Below are 17,868 nucleotides of genomic sequence, written 5' to 3'. Positions count from 1 at the left end.
ACAGTTGCTTCTTGATACTAGCGAGGATATGATTAATGATAGATAATGTTTTACTATTTTTTAATAGTTTTCTTTTATCTAGCTTTCTCAGTTCTTTTTATAATCAATTTCCTTTGTAGATTATAGAAAGGGAATAATGACAAGAGTTGATTATGAGGAAGTCAATAGAAAAGTTTTAAGTTTGTTTAAATACGGTAAGGTAATTAAACATTTTAACATGTCATTTATAAATTTTGTGAAATGAAAAAAGTAATGATATGCCTTCTCAATGTATCCCAAGATGGTAACGACACACTCTCAATGTATGTGCTATCTGTTATTTGGAATATAGAGATGAATAGATGGTGTAGACTTGTTTTTTAGAATTGTCGGTCTGTTGCACTGGAACAAAAGTATAAATACATGTGATAAGCAGGAAGTTTATCGTTATTATTGTTGTGATGCAATTTGATTTTTTGATATTGGTGTTGCTTTGATGAAATTTGAATTTCCCGCGCGTGTGGCTTCAGAACATGGCTTTATATTGGTTAACACAAAGTATGAATTTTGGAAGGCAGAGGACGGTTCAATTATGTTGATTGATGAGGTTCATTGGAATTCTTGATGTTTATTAGATTCTGAAATGTACTTTGCACAATTTAAGAATATAGAATAAAGTTGTTTTTGAAAATTGTAGGTGCACACTCTGATTCAAGTAGAGGATTGCCAATTCTTATCTTGAGCGCTTTCAAAATGGTTTGGAGCCTGAAAATGTTTGATAAAGTGTTATATATATATATATATATATATATATATTATATATATATATATGAGTAATTATATTTCCTATGTAGAGTGCATTATATTTTATTTTTTGTTTAAAGGTTTAGGGATATGTTATTTTATTCGGGATAAAATAACATATCCCTAGACCTTTAAGCAAAAAATAAAATATAATGCACTCTACATAGAAAATAATGTTATTGATACAGATAGAGTACATTATCAACATTTTCAAACTCCAAACCATTTTGAAAGCGCTCAAGATAAGAATTGGCAACCCAATATCTTCTAAAACGAAACTATTCTATATTCATAAATTGTGTGGAGTGCATTTTAGAATCTAATAAACATAAGGGATTCCAATGAACTCATCAATTAACATAATTGAATCATCTTCTGCCTTCCCAAATTCATAATGTGTCAACTAATATAAGGCTATGTTTTGAAGCTACTGGAAATTCAAATTTCATCAAACAAGCCAATGTCAAAAGTCAAATTGCATCACAGCAATAATAACAATAAGTTTCCCACTCATCATAGAGAAATGGTATTTATACTTTTGTTCCAGTAAGGCATTATTGAAAAGAATACATGGACAAGTTCGAGATTTTCATTGAACTAGAAGTGATCCAGTGCAACAGATGACAATTCTGAAGAATAAGTCTACACCAACTATTCATCTCTATAATTCAAATAATAAATAGCACATACATTGAGAGTGTGTCGTTACTATCTCGAGATACATTGAGAAGGCATGTCATTACTTTTTTTCATTTCATCAAATTTATAAATGACATGATAAAATACTTAATTACCTATTCAAAAGACTTAAAAGTTTTTCTGCTGACTTTCTCGTAATCAACTCTTGTCATTAATCCCTTTCTATAATCTGCAAGGGAAACGGATTATAAAAAGAATTGAAAAGGTTAGATAAAAAACTATTAAAAAATAGTAAAAACATTATCCATCATTAATCATATCCTCACTAGTATCAAGAAGCAATTGTACTGTATGATATGAACTAGGCTCTTAAGAAAATAATATTATCCAGAAAAACATTGACGTTGCCTTAAAAAAGAAGAAAAAAACAGCATAATAAGATAAATCTGCCTATTGTTTCTTATTCTTGCAACATTATTTGATCTGCCTATTCATTCCTTGGGTCTCTAAATCTGGTCCTCCACTATAACTTCAATTGTATTGAAAAGATAGATGCAGATGAAAGTACAAGGAATAATACCTCATCTGGAAGTACAGGAACATCATGATCTGCAACTTTGGTTGTAGGCGTGAATATATTTTCAACCAGCTTTTTGGTTTTTTACCAAATTTGTTATGTGTTATATAACGTTATAGCGTATAAAATAAAGAGAAAAACAATTGTAAGAATGCAAAACAAAAAATATAGGGACCTCACCAACGGGAGGACATTGCCACAATAGTTCTGAATGCCTTTGTTATAGACTGTCCATAGTGAAGTATCAATCTTTCCGGTCACAAACCCTCTAGCTACAAACAGCCGTAATAAGGTGTCAACAAATAATTTCTAGAATTTTCATCTACACTTTTGTAAAGAAAATATTTTAATAATATTGACGGCAACATGAATAAAGAATAAGCTTGGCATGTTGAAATTTGGGTAGCATGAATAAACTTAGAGCACTTAATGATAACTGCAATGTTTACTTTTATTCCAGTTCCGGAGAAATATATTCTATTTTTATCATACTTTTCAAGCTATCATTTCCAACAAACTAACTCCTCCTCCACAACCTATACCAAACATATATGTTAATTCATAGCCGTTGAAATCATTTGATAAAATGTGTATGCAAGCACCAATCCGAAATACCAATTAACAAAATACTCAATAGAAAAACAGAACATTTCTTGCTATGATAACATTAGGATCAGGAGTGGACACAACGGCATTAGTAGTTATATGTTGGGTTCTCTCAAACCACCACAAGCTTGTCTGGTTAAGCACCTGCAAGTGGGAATAAAGAACATTGAGTGTGATCCATGATAAACCAAGTAAATAGTTCATACAGAGAATAAGAGCACAAAACCTGTCCCTTGAAGGGAATTGAGTTAATGACTCTATCAACAGTAGTAACTAGAACAAGGTACTCTCCATTATCATATGTCTCTAACCTGTGCCATAAGACCACAAGTAAGCAAATTCATTAATTTTTCAGATGATTTTTTTTAGTCAATGTTTTCTGCTTTTATATTACTATTGCAATTTTACCAGAAATCTTGACTTCCATTCATTTGTATTAATGAGTAGATAAATTGGAGAGGGATCAAAGACGGAAATATGCACCTTTCCCCTGGTTTTGGAGGTGAGGGCGGGAACTGTATGGTAAAAATTTGTTTCGGAGAGGTAGTTGAAGGGGGTGGTTCTAATGAATTGGAGCACTTGATTCTTGCGTGTGCTGTTGAGAAGAGTGTCAGGTAGAGCGGCGTGTTTTTGTGGTTCTACGGTGGCGGAGAGTGTGGGGAAGTTGTTGTTTGCTTTGAAAGTGAGTGCGGTGGAGGTTGGGGGAGGCGGAAAAGCGGGTGAGGTTGAGTTTGAAGGGTGTAACGCAGCAGCCATAAACATGGATTCACTCATTGCACTGCAAACTTTTTAGGAGTATTGACCTATTTTCCAAGGTTGCAAGAACTGAACCGTTATTGAACTGATCAAGTGATAGGTTCAACTGGGATCGAACTGTGATTGAACCGATTTACTTAAATATACAATAAATTTATTAAAAATTCAATATATAATTTCAGTTATTCAAATTTAATAATTTCTAACCTAATTTCAAAATGTCCGTAATTTATCATTAAAAGTTCAGAAAATAAATCTTTTTAATTAATTTCTAAGTTTCAATCAAGTAATCAACAATAACTTCTAATAATCAAGTAATCAATAACTTTTAATAAGAGTATCATTTCCATCTCACATAAAAGAATTGAACAGTAAAAATCCTCTAACCAAGAATCATACATTCGTAACACAAAACAAAGTTCAATTCAATTACAAATTCTTAAATCTGTTGAATATAACAGAGCCAAAGCATATAATCATATTTAGTTTTTGGGATTCTAATCCATTACTCAGCAACGTGGTTGTGACTTCTAAATCCAAACTAAATAGCAACAAAAACTAAATTGAATCCAATTCCAAACTCAGAATTCAAATTAAATTGAATTCAGAATCACACCAGCATTCAACAAATTAAATAAATTAACCATTATTAAAATTAACTCAGGAAATCAGAAAATCAAAATCCAGCAACAATATTTTAGGAAATCAGCAACATTACTCCAGAAAATCAGCAACACAGAATAAGCAAAAATTAACAAAATCAGTAATTTAGAATCATTATCTCAGCAACTCAGAATCAACATTATTACAAAATAAGCAAAAATATATTGAACAGCAGTGTTTGCCGGCGGCGATGGAGGAATGGAAGTGGCAGCGACGGAGGAATGAGAAGTGACGGCGAGTGATTTGAGCTCAAACAGAGAGAGCTCGAAGAGGGACGTTGAGCTCGGACAAAGAGTGAGAGAGAACGATGAGACCTTAACACAGAGAGAGAGAGAGCACAATGAGACCTCAACGCCACGAGCTCAACTCGGAGTCGCAGACCTTCGTGCGACAGCGACGAGACTACAAGAAAAGTACCCATCCAGCCACATTTTTTTTAGCTACATTTGAAAAGCGTAGCCTATTTGATAGGCTACGCTTTTCTCCGTGTTGCGTTTTTATAAGAGAAAAGGAAACACAATTGTGGCATAGTTTAAAAAGTGTAGCTTAGGTATTATAGAAATCACTTATAAAGCGTAGCCGTATGTTGATATCTTTGGGTGCACTTTTCGTATCAAAGAGAGCGCTTTTAGAGAGTAACTTATTTGTTAAATTTTGGGTGCACTTCAAAAGTGATGCCTAATGTATCTAGAGGCAAAAACTTGACACTTCGTGAATTTTTTTTTCTCTTTTTACCTGAAAGCACACTCAACTCACACATTCAGTGAAATTTTTTTCCTTTCCCTCCAAAGCTCATCACTCACCTCCAAACCCGAAGAAAACACTTTCAAAGAGCTCACCATCGCGAAGATCGAAAACCCTCTCGCTATCGCCATTGACCGTCTTCGCCCCCCACTCACCACATCGCTGCACGCACTCACCACATCGCTGCACACACTCACCACTCGACCGTCGCTCCTTCTCGACCCTCCTGCACTGATCGTTGCTGGGCCGCTCTCACCATCGTCGATCTCTGCGCTTCTCATCGTCCTCTCTGTGCTCACGTCGTTGATTAGGTATGTATTAATTTGTATTTGGTTCTGAAATTTGACGGGGTTTAGGTTCCGATTTTAGAAACCGGTTTCTGCTCGATAATCACAAACACAACAACTATGCTCTTATTTGTTTCTTATATTTCAATTAGAATGTTGAAATTTGAGAGTAAACCATGTTGATGCATGAGCCAGATACGCTTGGAGCTGAACCCCTCGAAGAAGAGTTAGGTGTGACACTTCCAAAGGATGCATTCAAACTGATTTTTGTTTTTATCCAAGAGTGATAAGTGGTGTCTGCTCTGTGCTGCATTACTTTAGTTTTGTCTCCGTATTGAATCTGTTTTTATTTTTTATTTTTTTAAGTTGATATGTTTATAAGCATGATTAGGATGATTAAGATAATGAAACTTTGCCTCCTTTTGTTTGCCTATTTTTGCCATTGTTTTTAGGTAAAACTGCAAGCATGATATAAAATTAAAATGAGGCGTCATTTGTGTTATTGTCGTGAAAGCATATCAACTGAATATGAAAACAGGAAAAAAACCTAAGAATTCTCTTTATCTTCTAATTAAAGACTTAAATAAGCATCATCTCTAATGATATCTCTTAGGATCAATTAGTCGGAATAGTAAAAAGATTTTACTCCCTATCTAATATTTGAAGATGTTGGTAATAGGTCTTAGCTAAGATCACCATTACACACAGATAGATCATAGATGCTTTGAATTTTAGTGATAATAGCCAATTAAAATGTGTCAAAAAAATAACGGCAAATGGGAAAAAGGGAAAAACTTGGTCCTAGATGTATAATACTGTTATTTGATAAAGCACAGTGGAAATAGGAGTTTTATTAACCAAGTTTTGAGTTACATATGGATAAAAACAGCTGTATAAATTCTTATGTAGCTTCTCATTCTTGTTGCAATTAAACGCCATTCCTTAGAAAAAGAATTGTAATGTGTTATTATTTAATTACGCATCCAGAGAAAATAATAATTGTGCAGAAATTTCGTTAAAATTAAAGGGTTACTATAAAACTAATGAGAGTGAATGAATAAAGTAGGAAGAATTGGACGGAAATATTTATCTGTGCTGCTGCGGTCTCCAGCCTGTTATCCGCTCTCCTAAAATTATTTGATTCTGAGTACTCAGCCCCCTACTAATTAATATTTTATATGCTCTTATTCACAGAATTAATATTTTCTTTGGTTATTTAATGATGACGCACATGTATGTGTGTGAAAAAAAAAAAAAAAAACTACCCTGCTGTGTTACATTTCTTACAATGATATTTGCTTTTAATAATGTTGATTTCTCTTATGAAATTACGAGGAGAATAACACTATTGGAAGGAGGTGGTACGACAAAAAAGATAGCTGGATGGACAATTTCAATCCCATGCTGAGATTTCTGATATTTTACTATCCCAGACTCGCCTATTGATCCGAGAAGCCTACCAAAGGTTCAAAGCTGAAGATTCTCGCAGGCATTGTCAAAGATTTGATTCAAGAAGTATTATGTCTCACTGTCTTAATGATTACAAGCACTGAACTCCAATGGAGGCAAGAAAGTGAACAAGAATTGGCCTTAAGAAAATCCAAGCAACGGATACACATCCTCAAGAGCTACCTTGATGAACTCAACAATGAGTCCTACTTGTCTGGTGAAGAGGAAGAGGAATCATCTTATGAGTTTACCTCTGATACCAAAAAATATCTCTATGCTACTGCTGTTGAAGTTGAGTTTTTAAGAGACTTTTTTTATCTCCTATTTTATTCTGCTGAAAGATGACCGTAATAACCTTTAATTTTCTTTGGATTACTAGGACTTTATCTCTGGTGTAGGTGCTTTTAATTTTCATCCTTGATGACAAAAAGAGAGAAATTAAACTAATTTATGACTTATCAAATATTTTGCTTGAATTTTGTTTTGCTTATATTATTCTTATGATGGATTATTCATTTATCTTATGGCATTAGCGCACATAGACAACGAGAGCTGGTTGCATTATCAGGGAAGTTATCTTTATCCTATCACTCTGATTCAGTTTAAAAGTGTTCGTCATCAAAGAGGAGATTGTTGAGTCAAGCATTGTCATAACTACCTTGATAATGACAAACATTTAATTTTGCCTAAATTGACTAACTTTCTATTTCAAGTTTTGCAGGTTTTGATATCAGGAAATCATGATCAAGGACAAAACAACAAGCATACAATATTCCACAACATATCAAGCACAAAAAAAAAAAGATGTTGCACTTATTGTGAAGTAAAATAAGGAAGTTCTCCTCAATAAAGCCAATGGTCTATGTCAGATTGTATGCAACGGCTGAAGGAACAAAAGAGAAAATACTTCTCTCCATCAACAGTAAACCGAATTCTCTATATATGAATATTCTTTTTAAGGAAGAAAGCAACAAATAGTTTGCATATCCAGCCAATGAAGCTCGAGTTTTCTTCTTTATTCTTGAGTGATTTATGGTAAAAATTGGACGTAGGTCTCAGTGAATAGGAGACCAAACCATGCTATATATCGTGGTGACAACCTATCTCTCTTTCTCTCTTCTGTATTGAGATAAAATTAAAAACAATCTCTTGTTTTTCTAGGTTATGTATAATCTGTAAAAGTTATTATATATTGTGTTTTCTTAATTCAATTCCCCTCTCTTAAGTCACTAGAAAACTTTCAGAAATAATCTCTTTTGGAGTTTGGTGTGCGTTTGATTTTCTATTGGCCATCCCCAATATTAGTTAAGGCTGTGTGAAACAAAAAGAATGTGTTTGGATCATGATTCATACTAGTTTTATTAGTTTTAACCGAGAATTGATTATTAGACCGATCTAGTTTGGGGTAAAATCCAATTGTCTTTAGTAAACTGGTCAAAAATTTAAAAATTTGGGTAACTGATCTACTGACCTAGTTTTCAATGATTAACCGATTTAAAATAATAAAATATAATTTGTTTAAAAATATATATATTTATATATAAATATATTATTTTATTATATTTGATTTAATCTTAATTAAATCTCAGTTAAACCTTGAACTTTGAAAATTTTAACTCTATAGTTCGATGATTGGCTCAATTTTCAAAATATTGGTTTGGATAAAACTTGTAAACCTAGATTGAGCTTTACTGGAAAAATACAATTGATGGAATTAATAATTTCTTACTTTTTCTATCATTGTAAAGATGTTGAAGTGTTAGAAATATAATATTAATATGTTAGTCGATATAAAATGTTTAATATTTGACGTATATGTGCAGCATGGTAAACGAAATTTAATATTTGAATTGAAAATTTTTTATTCTCTCTTATAAATTCTAATTTTCTTCATACTAATTATCTACTCTCTAGCCTTTTATATTCGTAATATTTTTATTTGTAGAACTTTTTTTTTTTATGTTACATTATTCAAAATAAGCATGTTTATTTATGAGCAGTGTTAGATATACAAGTGATATTCAACTAAGTCTAAACAAATTTAGGTGTCAACATAACAAGAACTTGCTAGGTGTTAAAATAAGGATTAAAGAATGAGACAACACAAAAACATTTGTTCATATAGTATTTTTCTTAAGTTATATGACTAGCACTAAGATTTATTCATATATCTTATAACAATTTTATTTTAATAAATCCTCCACCCAGGAGAAGGGTTCGACGATGAATTTGAGCTCTGAAGTGGAATGGTGGCTGAATATCGAAGAGGGGTAGCGTTTGTTTTGAGGTACTGAGACAAAAATCGGAAGATTGAGATTCAATATTATGTTTGTTAGTTCAGAGACTGGTACTAAAATTTCTGTCTCTATCCCAAAAATTTTAGTATTTCAGTACTTTCAAAAAGTAGAGACACAGAGGACTAAAATTTTTAGAGATGGAGACTGAAATTTTAATAATATTTTATATCTAAAATATTCTCATTTCAATTAATTAATTTCAATTTTACCCTTGTGCAAATTAAATTAGAGTTTTATTCTTATTTCAATTCCTGTCTCCCACTTTGTACCAAATAGAATACTGAAATTTATTTCAATCTCTGTCTCTTAGTCTCAGCTTTCCGTCTCTGTCTCTCCACCAAACGCTACCGGGTTGGGTTTTTGAGTTCTTTACTTCTTTTCTAGTTTTCAGAGCGAGAAAGGGCCAAAGGGTATCAAAGAGGGGATTTTGATTTCTGAATGTTTTTTTTTTAAATGAAAAAATAAAAATGACGGCGTTTGGGGGACTTTAGTTCTAAACCGGTAACACTCCAAAAATCAGGCTGCTCTAACAATTGTTAATTACTAGTTCGACCGGTTTGTATACCATTTTTTACCAAGCAGTTCTTATTCTTACTGGACCGGTAAAAAAATCGGTTAATCCAATCAAATCGTCCGATCTGATTTTTTAGAACCATGCTATTTTTGTCTCCAACAAATTCTAGATTAGACATTTAAACCCCCAATTAAATTTAATTAGCTTATTAATCCCCAACAATTCATTTGGTAAGTCACATTGGTCTCTAACCCATTTTGCTCCTTCAACTCTTAACAGAACTATCTTATTTATCACGTTAAGTTATCGTGTCAGACGTTAAATATCACGCATGCATAAAAGACAAATTGGTTTCTAGGCCTATTTGTGCACAAATGACACTCCGTTTCCTTGAATATTGCTCCTATTCTCCATGATCCTAACCATTATTTTGAAACAAATTCTTTCCCCAATTTAGGTATGTGATTGGTGAACATTGCGACCCTTGAAAGCTCGTCAACTCCATGTCGCCTACGAGAAAAAGTGTTAGTGATGATTAAAGCATTAATTGTGTATCAAATGGAGGAAGAAATTGAAAGGCTAAAGAAGTAAACTTAAAACGTCATTGTGGAGCATATACCATTGTCATAGAGTCTAGCATACAAAGAACCCAAAAAGATCATTCTTTAGTTGTCCTTAATTCAAGGTAATAATGTTATTGATTGAATTGAACCTTTCGTTAGTTGAATTGAAGTGATATTCAAGTCTTGGAGAACCTGATGTTGTTTTAATTACTTGCAGCCTTATTGGGAAAAAAATTGCACATTGTGACTTCTTCACTATCATCCTCCTTAAAACTTAAAAGTGGAGGCCTATATTTCATGAGAAATTGCAACATTAGAAAATTCCATATCTACAACGTTATCATCTCTAGTTTTACTATTGTTTTCTTCTTCACTACTACTTAAGATCACATTATTTAAAATATAATGATCGAAAAATAAATAAAGCTCATCTCTATCCTTGTTCTCCTTCCTGTTGTCACACACTTTCGGGTTAAATCAGTATATTTGTTTGTATGCATGATAACTAATATCTTTAAAAAGTTTCTTCAAATAAAAAAAATTCACCAAGTTAACATCTAGGGAAAAAAAAACTTCTTAACACTGTCATTTATGTAATGTAGTATCTCTTTATTGTCATTCACAAAATTCTCTCCATATTAATAAAGAGGAACCACGAGCTTAGTCATGAAAAATGGTAAATATCAATATCACAAGGTCAAACGCAGCTCATAAATAATAGTTTTTTCTTTTTTAATATTTTTAGATTGCGTTTGTTTCCTAAAACTGGGATTGAGATTGGGGACTGAGTATTGTGTTTGGTGACTAGAGATTAGAAATAAAATTTCAGTTCCGACACAAAATTTCAGTCCCTTTAATACCTCCAGAAAGTTGGGACATACGGGACTAAAATTTCCGGGGACGAAGATTGAAACTTTTATAACATTTTTTTTTTCAAAAATACTCTCATTTAACTTTTTAAATTACAAATCTACTATTCAGTCTCTATATTTATCTTAAACTAAACATGATATTGATAACACGTTTTGAGTAAACTCAGAGAAAAGTAAAGAACTGAATATCAATTGCACTAGATGCAGAGAATTAACGTGTTTACAAGGCCAAGTACTTCTGCATTATATAAATGCAGAGTTGTGTACAATAATATTGTGTACTTAAAGTAACAACCTCAACAAACACTTCTTGATCTTGATTTTCTAATTACTGCTATCCTACTTCATTTATATCACTTACACCCCCCTCAAACTTTGGGGAAGTAAATTGCTGACCCGAAATTTGACTTTAAAACCATCAAATAATCTGGCAGATAATGGTTTTGTTAATACATCTACTATCTGATCAAGGACAGGAATGTTAACTACATATAATTCCTTCTTATTAACCATTTCCCTCAACGAATGTTGGTCTAATTCCAGATGTTTGCACCGGCTGTAAAGTACTGGATTTGCTGCTAATGTACAGCGCTCTAATTGTCGCAGTAGATCGTTGGCACTACCAATTGTGGAACTCCAAGCTCAGTAAGAAGCTGCTGCAAAGAGACCATCTCTGACTGCACAGACGTAAGGCCACAATATTTTACCTCACTGCTACTATGACTCACTTTTGACTGCTTGTGACACTTCCATGAGATGAGGTTTGTCCCTAAGTATACACAATAGCCTATTATAGAACGTCGATCATTGAGATCACTGGCTTAGTATGCATCTGCAAACTCCAACAGTCTATAGTCAGTATAGCTGGAAAATAAAATTTCATACTTACCGTTCCTTTCAGGTACCGCAAGATTCTTTTCACAGCCTTCCAGGGATTGTATGTTGGGTTATGCATGAACTGTGACACCCTATTCACAAAGAATGCAAGGTCAGGCCGTGCCATTGTCAAATATTGAAGAGCTCCTACTATAGAGTGATACTGTTGCAGATCATGACACGGGTCGGAGTCATTTGCATAGAGCTTCAAGTTTGCCACCTTTGGTGTAGGCATCTCGCTTGCATTTTCCATGTTTGCTTTTCGAAGAATCTCTAAAGCATATTTCTTTTGTGACAAATGAAATTTTCCACCCTGCAAATGTGTGAATTCTATTCCAAGGAAGAAACTAAGATTTCCAAGGTCTTTAAGAGGAAAGATTTTGTTTAATTATTGTATTAAGTACTGAATTTCACTTGAATTATTTCCTGTTACCACTATGTTATCGACATATATAAGCATGTAAATTACTGATTTTGCAGTTTTCTTACAAACAATGATACATCAGAGTGAGTACTTACAAACCCAAACCTTATCAATGTGTCCCTTAATGTGAGATACTAGGCCCTCGGTGCCTGTTTTCAACCGTATAATGCTCTATTCAACTTGCAAACAAGGTTAGGATTCGAATCCTCATAACCTTGTGGCTGTGTCATAAAAATCTGCTCAATCAAAACTTCATTTAAAAATGTGTTATTAAAATCAAATTGATGCAAGACCCATCCTTGAGTGATAGCTGAAGTCAAAACAATCCTTGCTGAAGAGGGTCTTATTACAGGTGAGTAAATTTGCTCATACTCTATGCCTTCGACTGATGCAAAAACTAGACGAGCTTTGTATCTTACTAGCTCTCCTTTTGTATTTCTTTTGATAGCGAATACCCACTTGCTTCCAATTATGTTTGCATTGGGTGGTGAATTAACTAAAGTCCACATATTGCATTGGTTTAATACCCTGAACTCAGCATCCATAGCATCCTTCCAATGAGGAGTTTGGATTGCTTGTGTGACTATTTTGGTATTTGTTGAAATAGATCAATCTCATTATGTGCATAATATGCTTTTGGTTTGTAAATACCAAGTTTAGACCGTGTTACCATCTTGTGTGTGCTTGTGGTGGGTTGTTGATGTTGAATTGAGTGGAAATCAAGTCTTTGGTCAATAGCCCCCTGAGAAGCACTACGTGAGGTACTGTCTTGTGATATGTGCTCATGATTTATATATTGAGTTGATCCACTTCCACCTAAAGTCTCTTCAATTGGTAGAGAATTAGTTGTCACATCATGTGGTGAACTTTGATTTTGTGAAGTAGGCACAAATTGATGTGTGGAAATGGAAGACACACTGTAATAAGAAGCTATAGAATTCATAGCTGCAGAATTAGTGTTAGTATTGTAGCTAGAGTGATTTAAAAACAACTCATTTTGTGGAAGAGAATCATATACACCTTTCCATTTTATTCATACACTTATATCCACAAAATTGAGAATCATAACCAAGGAAGAGACATTTCTCATAACTATATTCAAGTTTATGCTTATTGTATGGTCTTAGTTAAGGAAAGCAAGAACACCCAAAGACATTTATCAAACTAATCTAGTTTTCTTTGATATAATTTTTCATATGGAAAGGTGTAGTTAAGCACAATAGTAGGTAGCCGATTCATCAAGTAAACAGCAGTTCCAAAAGCATCCTCCCAAAATTTTATAGAAATGGAGGATGTTGCCAATAAAGATAAGCCAATCTCAACAATACTTGGGTGTCTCCTCTTTACAATATCCTGTTTTTAGTGTGTATAGGGACAAAAAAGTCTATGTTGTATGTATACCATGCCGAGATAAGAAGGTAGTGAAAGAATTTGACACAAACTCCACCATTATCCATTTGTAAGGCTTTAATCTTGTGGTCAGTAAGGGTTTCAATCTGATTTCGAAAAGTTTGAAAGACATTAAGTGCCTGTGACTTATTAGTTAGGAAATATACAAAAGTATACTTAATTGAAATATCTACAAAACTAATATAACATCTCATTCTATTTCTAGAGATGATTGGAGATGGCTCCCATATGTCAGTGAAAATTAACTCCAAAGAATTGTTATACATAGTATGTGAAGCATTAAAGGGCAAAGCATGATGACGGACATAGATGCCAAACATCCCCAGGTCCAGGCTGATGCACCTGCTTACCATCCACAAATGCCAGAGATCCAGTCCGATGCCCCAGCTCACCATGCACAGATGCCAGAGATCCAGGTTCAGGCAACGGATTATCAGGCATAGTACGTGGTCACTTGAATGAGCCGGCAGATAGTCTGTATGACACCTGGTTCACCATGGGAGAAACGTCCAATCTATATTTTGTGTCTGAATATATCTTTACTAAAAATAAATGCTTTCAGTGTTTTTAGTAAATAAATAATTCAGAGGATTTGATAATTCATAATAGTCTCTAAGACCATTTTTCTCAGTTCTATAAATGATTGATACTAAATATGGTGCTGCAACTCTCTTACCTTGTCATCAACGAATTTGGACCAGAATCTTGCCTGGGCCCTTTCATAAGGAGAATGTGGAAGAAGAGTATTTTGCTTCCAAGTCTCATCAATATAATCAAGAATGAGCAGTGATTCAGCAAGGGGCTTACCCTGGTGCACAAGAACAGGTACCTTTTTGTAGACAGTGTTGTATTTAAGGAGCATGTCACTCTTGTTGCTGAGATCTTCTTCCACATATTGGCACTCTATTCCTTTAACTGCTAGTGCCCACTTCACTCTTAGAACAGCTGGACTACCCCAAAATCCTATTAACTTCACTGATCTCCTTCCATCTTTTTGTCTTCTCAATTAATTTGTTAATCCAAAAGGAAAACTAATTGGATAGAGATGACTTTGATATCAATACCCGAAAAAGAAGGATGGCTTTGATATCCTTCAAAATATGCCTATTTAACCTTAAAAATTAAGATAAAAAAATTCCCTAAACTACAAAGATGATTAATCATAGTCATATTACCAAGCAAAGAAGCAGAGCAATATTCTGAGACTTCATGTGAGGAGAGAGAGTATAAGAAGAAAGAAAGATCCAGAACAATGTGACATAAGTTAATGAAATATTCATCATTCATTATTCAGTAACAATGTGTGCCAAAGACATCGGTTTGGTTGACAAGTATACAAGTTAAATACATGGTGCAATTGGCAAAGACCAAGCATGATTTCTATGAGAGTTAAATGTTCATCTGTCTTTAGGTTTTAAGCTTTATTTATATAATTTCTTTTATTTAAAAAAACTTCTTGGTAGAATTTCTGCTACTTGTAAGTTTTAAATATATCCTTAGAAAGGGGTTTATAGAACACAGAATTGAAAAAGTCCTGACATTCCCAGGCTACTTCAAAGATGCCAGTGCAGATGCAACATTTCGTGATATTCGCTCATGTATTGGCTCCTGCAAAAGGAAATGGAGTTATATTCCTATGACTTTATCAGATAATAGATAGCCAAAATGAAATGTTGAAACATATGGATTACCTCAGACGACAGCACCTCAAACTTTGATCTTGTTATAGTCTCATACAAGAAAATGTATCTGTCCAACAGAATTAGTATAACGACAAGATTACACGTTGGTTTGGAGAAATAAAGCAGCAGGTAGATCTATTTGAATGAGGATTAGACATGACAGACGTGCCATGCAACCAAAACCATGGTTGAAGCATCTTTGTGTAAAAATTGAATGATTAATTCAAGCAATTCTGATTCCCAAAACCAAGAAACACATAATTCTATAGGCAATTTATTTGTGTATTTATCACAAAGAAGCACATATCAAGTGGAAAAAAAAAGGAGGAAGTTTTAGAGAAATACCGCCAAGACAATCGCAAACAAGATCTTCAGGAGCTTCAGGAAGAACCTTAACAAGATTCATTGGTGTGATTTGAAACCTTATTAAAGCATGCAATCTAGTTAATTACATTCTGAAAACCAGACCGAACCGGCCGGTCTGACCGGTTTAACCGCAAACTGGTGACTTGTACGGTTCGGTTCAACATCAAAAATCCCCAGAATCAAAACCATTTTCAAACTGCTGAACCGGTCGAGAATCAGTCGATCGGACCGAACCGGGACCTGGCCGATTTTTTTATTTTGCACAAAAACGCCAAAACGCAGCCGTTTAGCATTCAGTAAAACACCCCTAACCCTACCAACCCTAACTCCCTCCAACTCTCCAACAGCGCAGCACACACTCCTCTCTCGTCCCTCCCATCATCCTCGAGCTGGCCGTTCCTCTCAACACCGGCGAGCTCAATCCCTCCCTTTCGTTCAGCCGCCGGACTGCTCCTGACGCCGTCGCCGGTTGGAGCTTCGAAGCACAGTCGGTCCCTCACTCAGCTAACATCTCAGACTCTCAGCAGTGGAAGCACAGTTGCCGAGCTCGCCTCCTGCCTCCGTCGCGTAGCTTTGTTCCTCCGTCGCAAGCTCTGCTCCACCGTCGCCACCAGCTCTGTTCTTCTAGGTATTTTACTATTTTTTTTTAACAATAATTGTTGAATAATCTCTGAACTTGTTATGGCCTTATTGGTTGAATAATTGTTAATTAATCTATGAATTCTTAGGCTGAATAATAGGTTGAATAATGGTTGAATATTGTTAATTAATAATTTTGAATTTGTGATTTACTGATTTTTCATTTTTCTTCTTCAATTATTGTTGTCTGTGGTTTAGGATTGATAATTTGTAGTTCTATTGTCTTTAATTTCTATTTTGAATTTTAGTTTTTATAGTGATTGACTGATTTTGTTTGATTCTGTTATGGTTCTACTTCTGTCTTTCGATGTTAATTTTTTTTTTTGTTGTATACCTGTTGCTGTCCTTGAGAGCATAGTTGTAAGAACTGGACCGGGCCGGCCGGTTCGACCAAAAAATCGGTGACTGGTCATTTGGCCAGTCCGGTTGAGTAAATCGACCGCATAAAGAACAAAACGAAAACCGTTTGAACGCCTGTTATTCACCTGTGATTTGACCGTTCAAATCTTTTTTTTTTTTTTTTTTTGACTTCTTGCTAAAAAGAGAGAAAAAGCCCTAACGCTGCCTAAACGGCTACCCCAATCCCCAGTACCCCTCCCTGACCCCTGGACCTGGAGGCTGGAGCTCTGGAAGCCTCTCTTCCTCACCTCATCACACCAACAATCTCGAGTCTCAACTTCTCGAGTCTCTTCCTCCCCTCATCACACCAACACTCTCTTCCTCGCAGTCTCTCTCAGTCTCGAAGGTTCTCTTCCTCTGCTTCGTCTCGCCGGCTTCACAGTGTGTCGAGTACGTCGGTTCGTGGCTCCGCGTCTCTCGTCATCGTCGTCGCGTCTCCTGCGTCGCTGCTGCGGTGCTACCTCTCCTCGCGTCTCCTCCGTCGCTGCTGCTGTGCTGTCTCTCCGTCGCCGGAATCTGCCTCATCCAGGTTGGTCTCCAAACTGTGAATATTCTCTGTTTTTTTTAGTTATTAGTTGGATTTTAATTTGATGAAGGGAGTGAATACTGATAGGTTAATGGCAGATTGTTGATTATGTATATATTGTTGAGTTATACTTGTTATATTGTTGAACTAGTTAATGACAGATTGTTGATTTTTTTTTCTGATCGTAGTGGGTATAGTTGTTTTTGTTGATGTAACATTGCTGTGCCAGAATCTGTCTCATCCAGATTGGTCTGCAAACTAGATTTAATTTGTTGAAGGAGTGAATAACTGATAGGTTAATGGCAAATTGTTGATCATGTATATATTGTGAGTTATAACTTGTTATATTGTTGAACTAGTTAATGGCAGATTGTTGATTTTATGTTGATGGTGCCTTTAATAATAATGTTGCTGCATAGTGTTGGAAAATTTAGTTTTGAATTAGAAAAAAAATATATTAATGATTTTGAAAGCTTTTTAAGACTTTATTTGAATAAGTACCATATATATGAACTAAATATATGCAAGGATAGATATTATTATTTACTGCTATAAGTTGGATGAACATGCCATGATGAATGAGTGAAATTCAGGAACGTGATTAGTATATATTGTCTAGAACATTATGAAGCATTACAATTTATAGTGGGCCAGTCGAATAGCAATCTGAATTTTAAAAGTATTATTATTTTATATGCTGTACAATTAAGTATTTATTGTATTGATATGTCATTTTAATTTGTTCAAGAATTTGTTGTGACTATTTTATATTTTATTATTTATGTGGTACACTAGT

The 17,868-nt window shown here is 34.4% G+C and overlaps 3 long non-coding RNA genes across 4 annotated transcripts; 2 read left to right on the top strand and 1 right to left on the bottom strand.

Moving 5' to 3' along the window:
* Positions 1-941: 941 nt before the first annotated feature.
* Positions 942-7,733, top strand: LOC112722916 (uncharacterized). Of its 2 annotated transcripts, none has more exons than XR_011867924.1 (2): positions 942-5,079; positions 5,251-7,733. It is a non-coding gene; the product is annotated as an uncharacterized lncRNA (long non-coding RNA). The 2 variants fall into 2 exon arrangements; XR_003162964.2 differs by having other exon boundaries at positions 5,208-7,733.
* A 5,651-nt stretch (positions 7,734-13,384) lies between these two features.
* LOC140176417 (uncharacterized) lies at positions 13,385-14,376 on the top strand. Its single transcript, XR_011867925.1, has 2 exons — positions 13,385-13,509; positions 13,666-14,376. It is a non-coding gene; the product is annotated as an uncharacterized lncRNA (long non-coding RNA).
* Positions 14,377-14,720: 344 nt separating this feature from the next.
* LOC112722919 (uncharacterized) lies at positions 14,721-15,513 on the bottom strand. The gene is made up of 2 exons (XR_003162968.3): positions 15,152-15,513; positions 14,721-15,068 (listed from the first exon to the last, which is right to left on the bottom strand). It is a non-coding gene; the product is annotated as an uncharacterized lncRNA (long non-coding RNA).
* Positions 15,514-17,868: the final 2,355 nt, after the last annotated feature.

Source organism: Arachis hypogaea, chromosome 11 (genome assembly GCF_003086295.3).
Source record: "Arachis hypogaea cultivar Tifrunner chromosome 11, arahy.Tifrunner.gnm2.J5K5, whole genome shotgun sequence".
NCBI classification, from domain to species: Eukaryota; Viridiplantae; Streptophyta; class Magnoliopsida; order Fabales; family Fabaceae; genus Arachis; species Arachis hypogaea.
The sequence above is the reverse complement of the archived record's forward strand: the minus strand, read 5'-3'. Positions and strand labels throughout refer to the sequence as shown.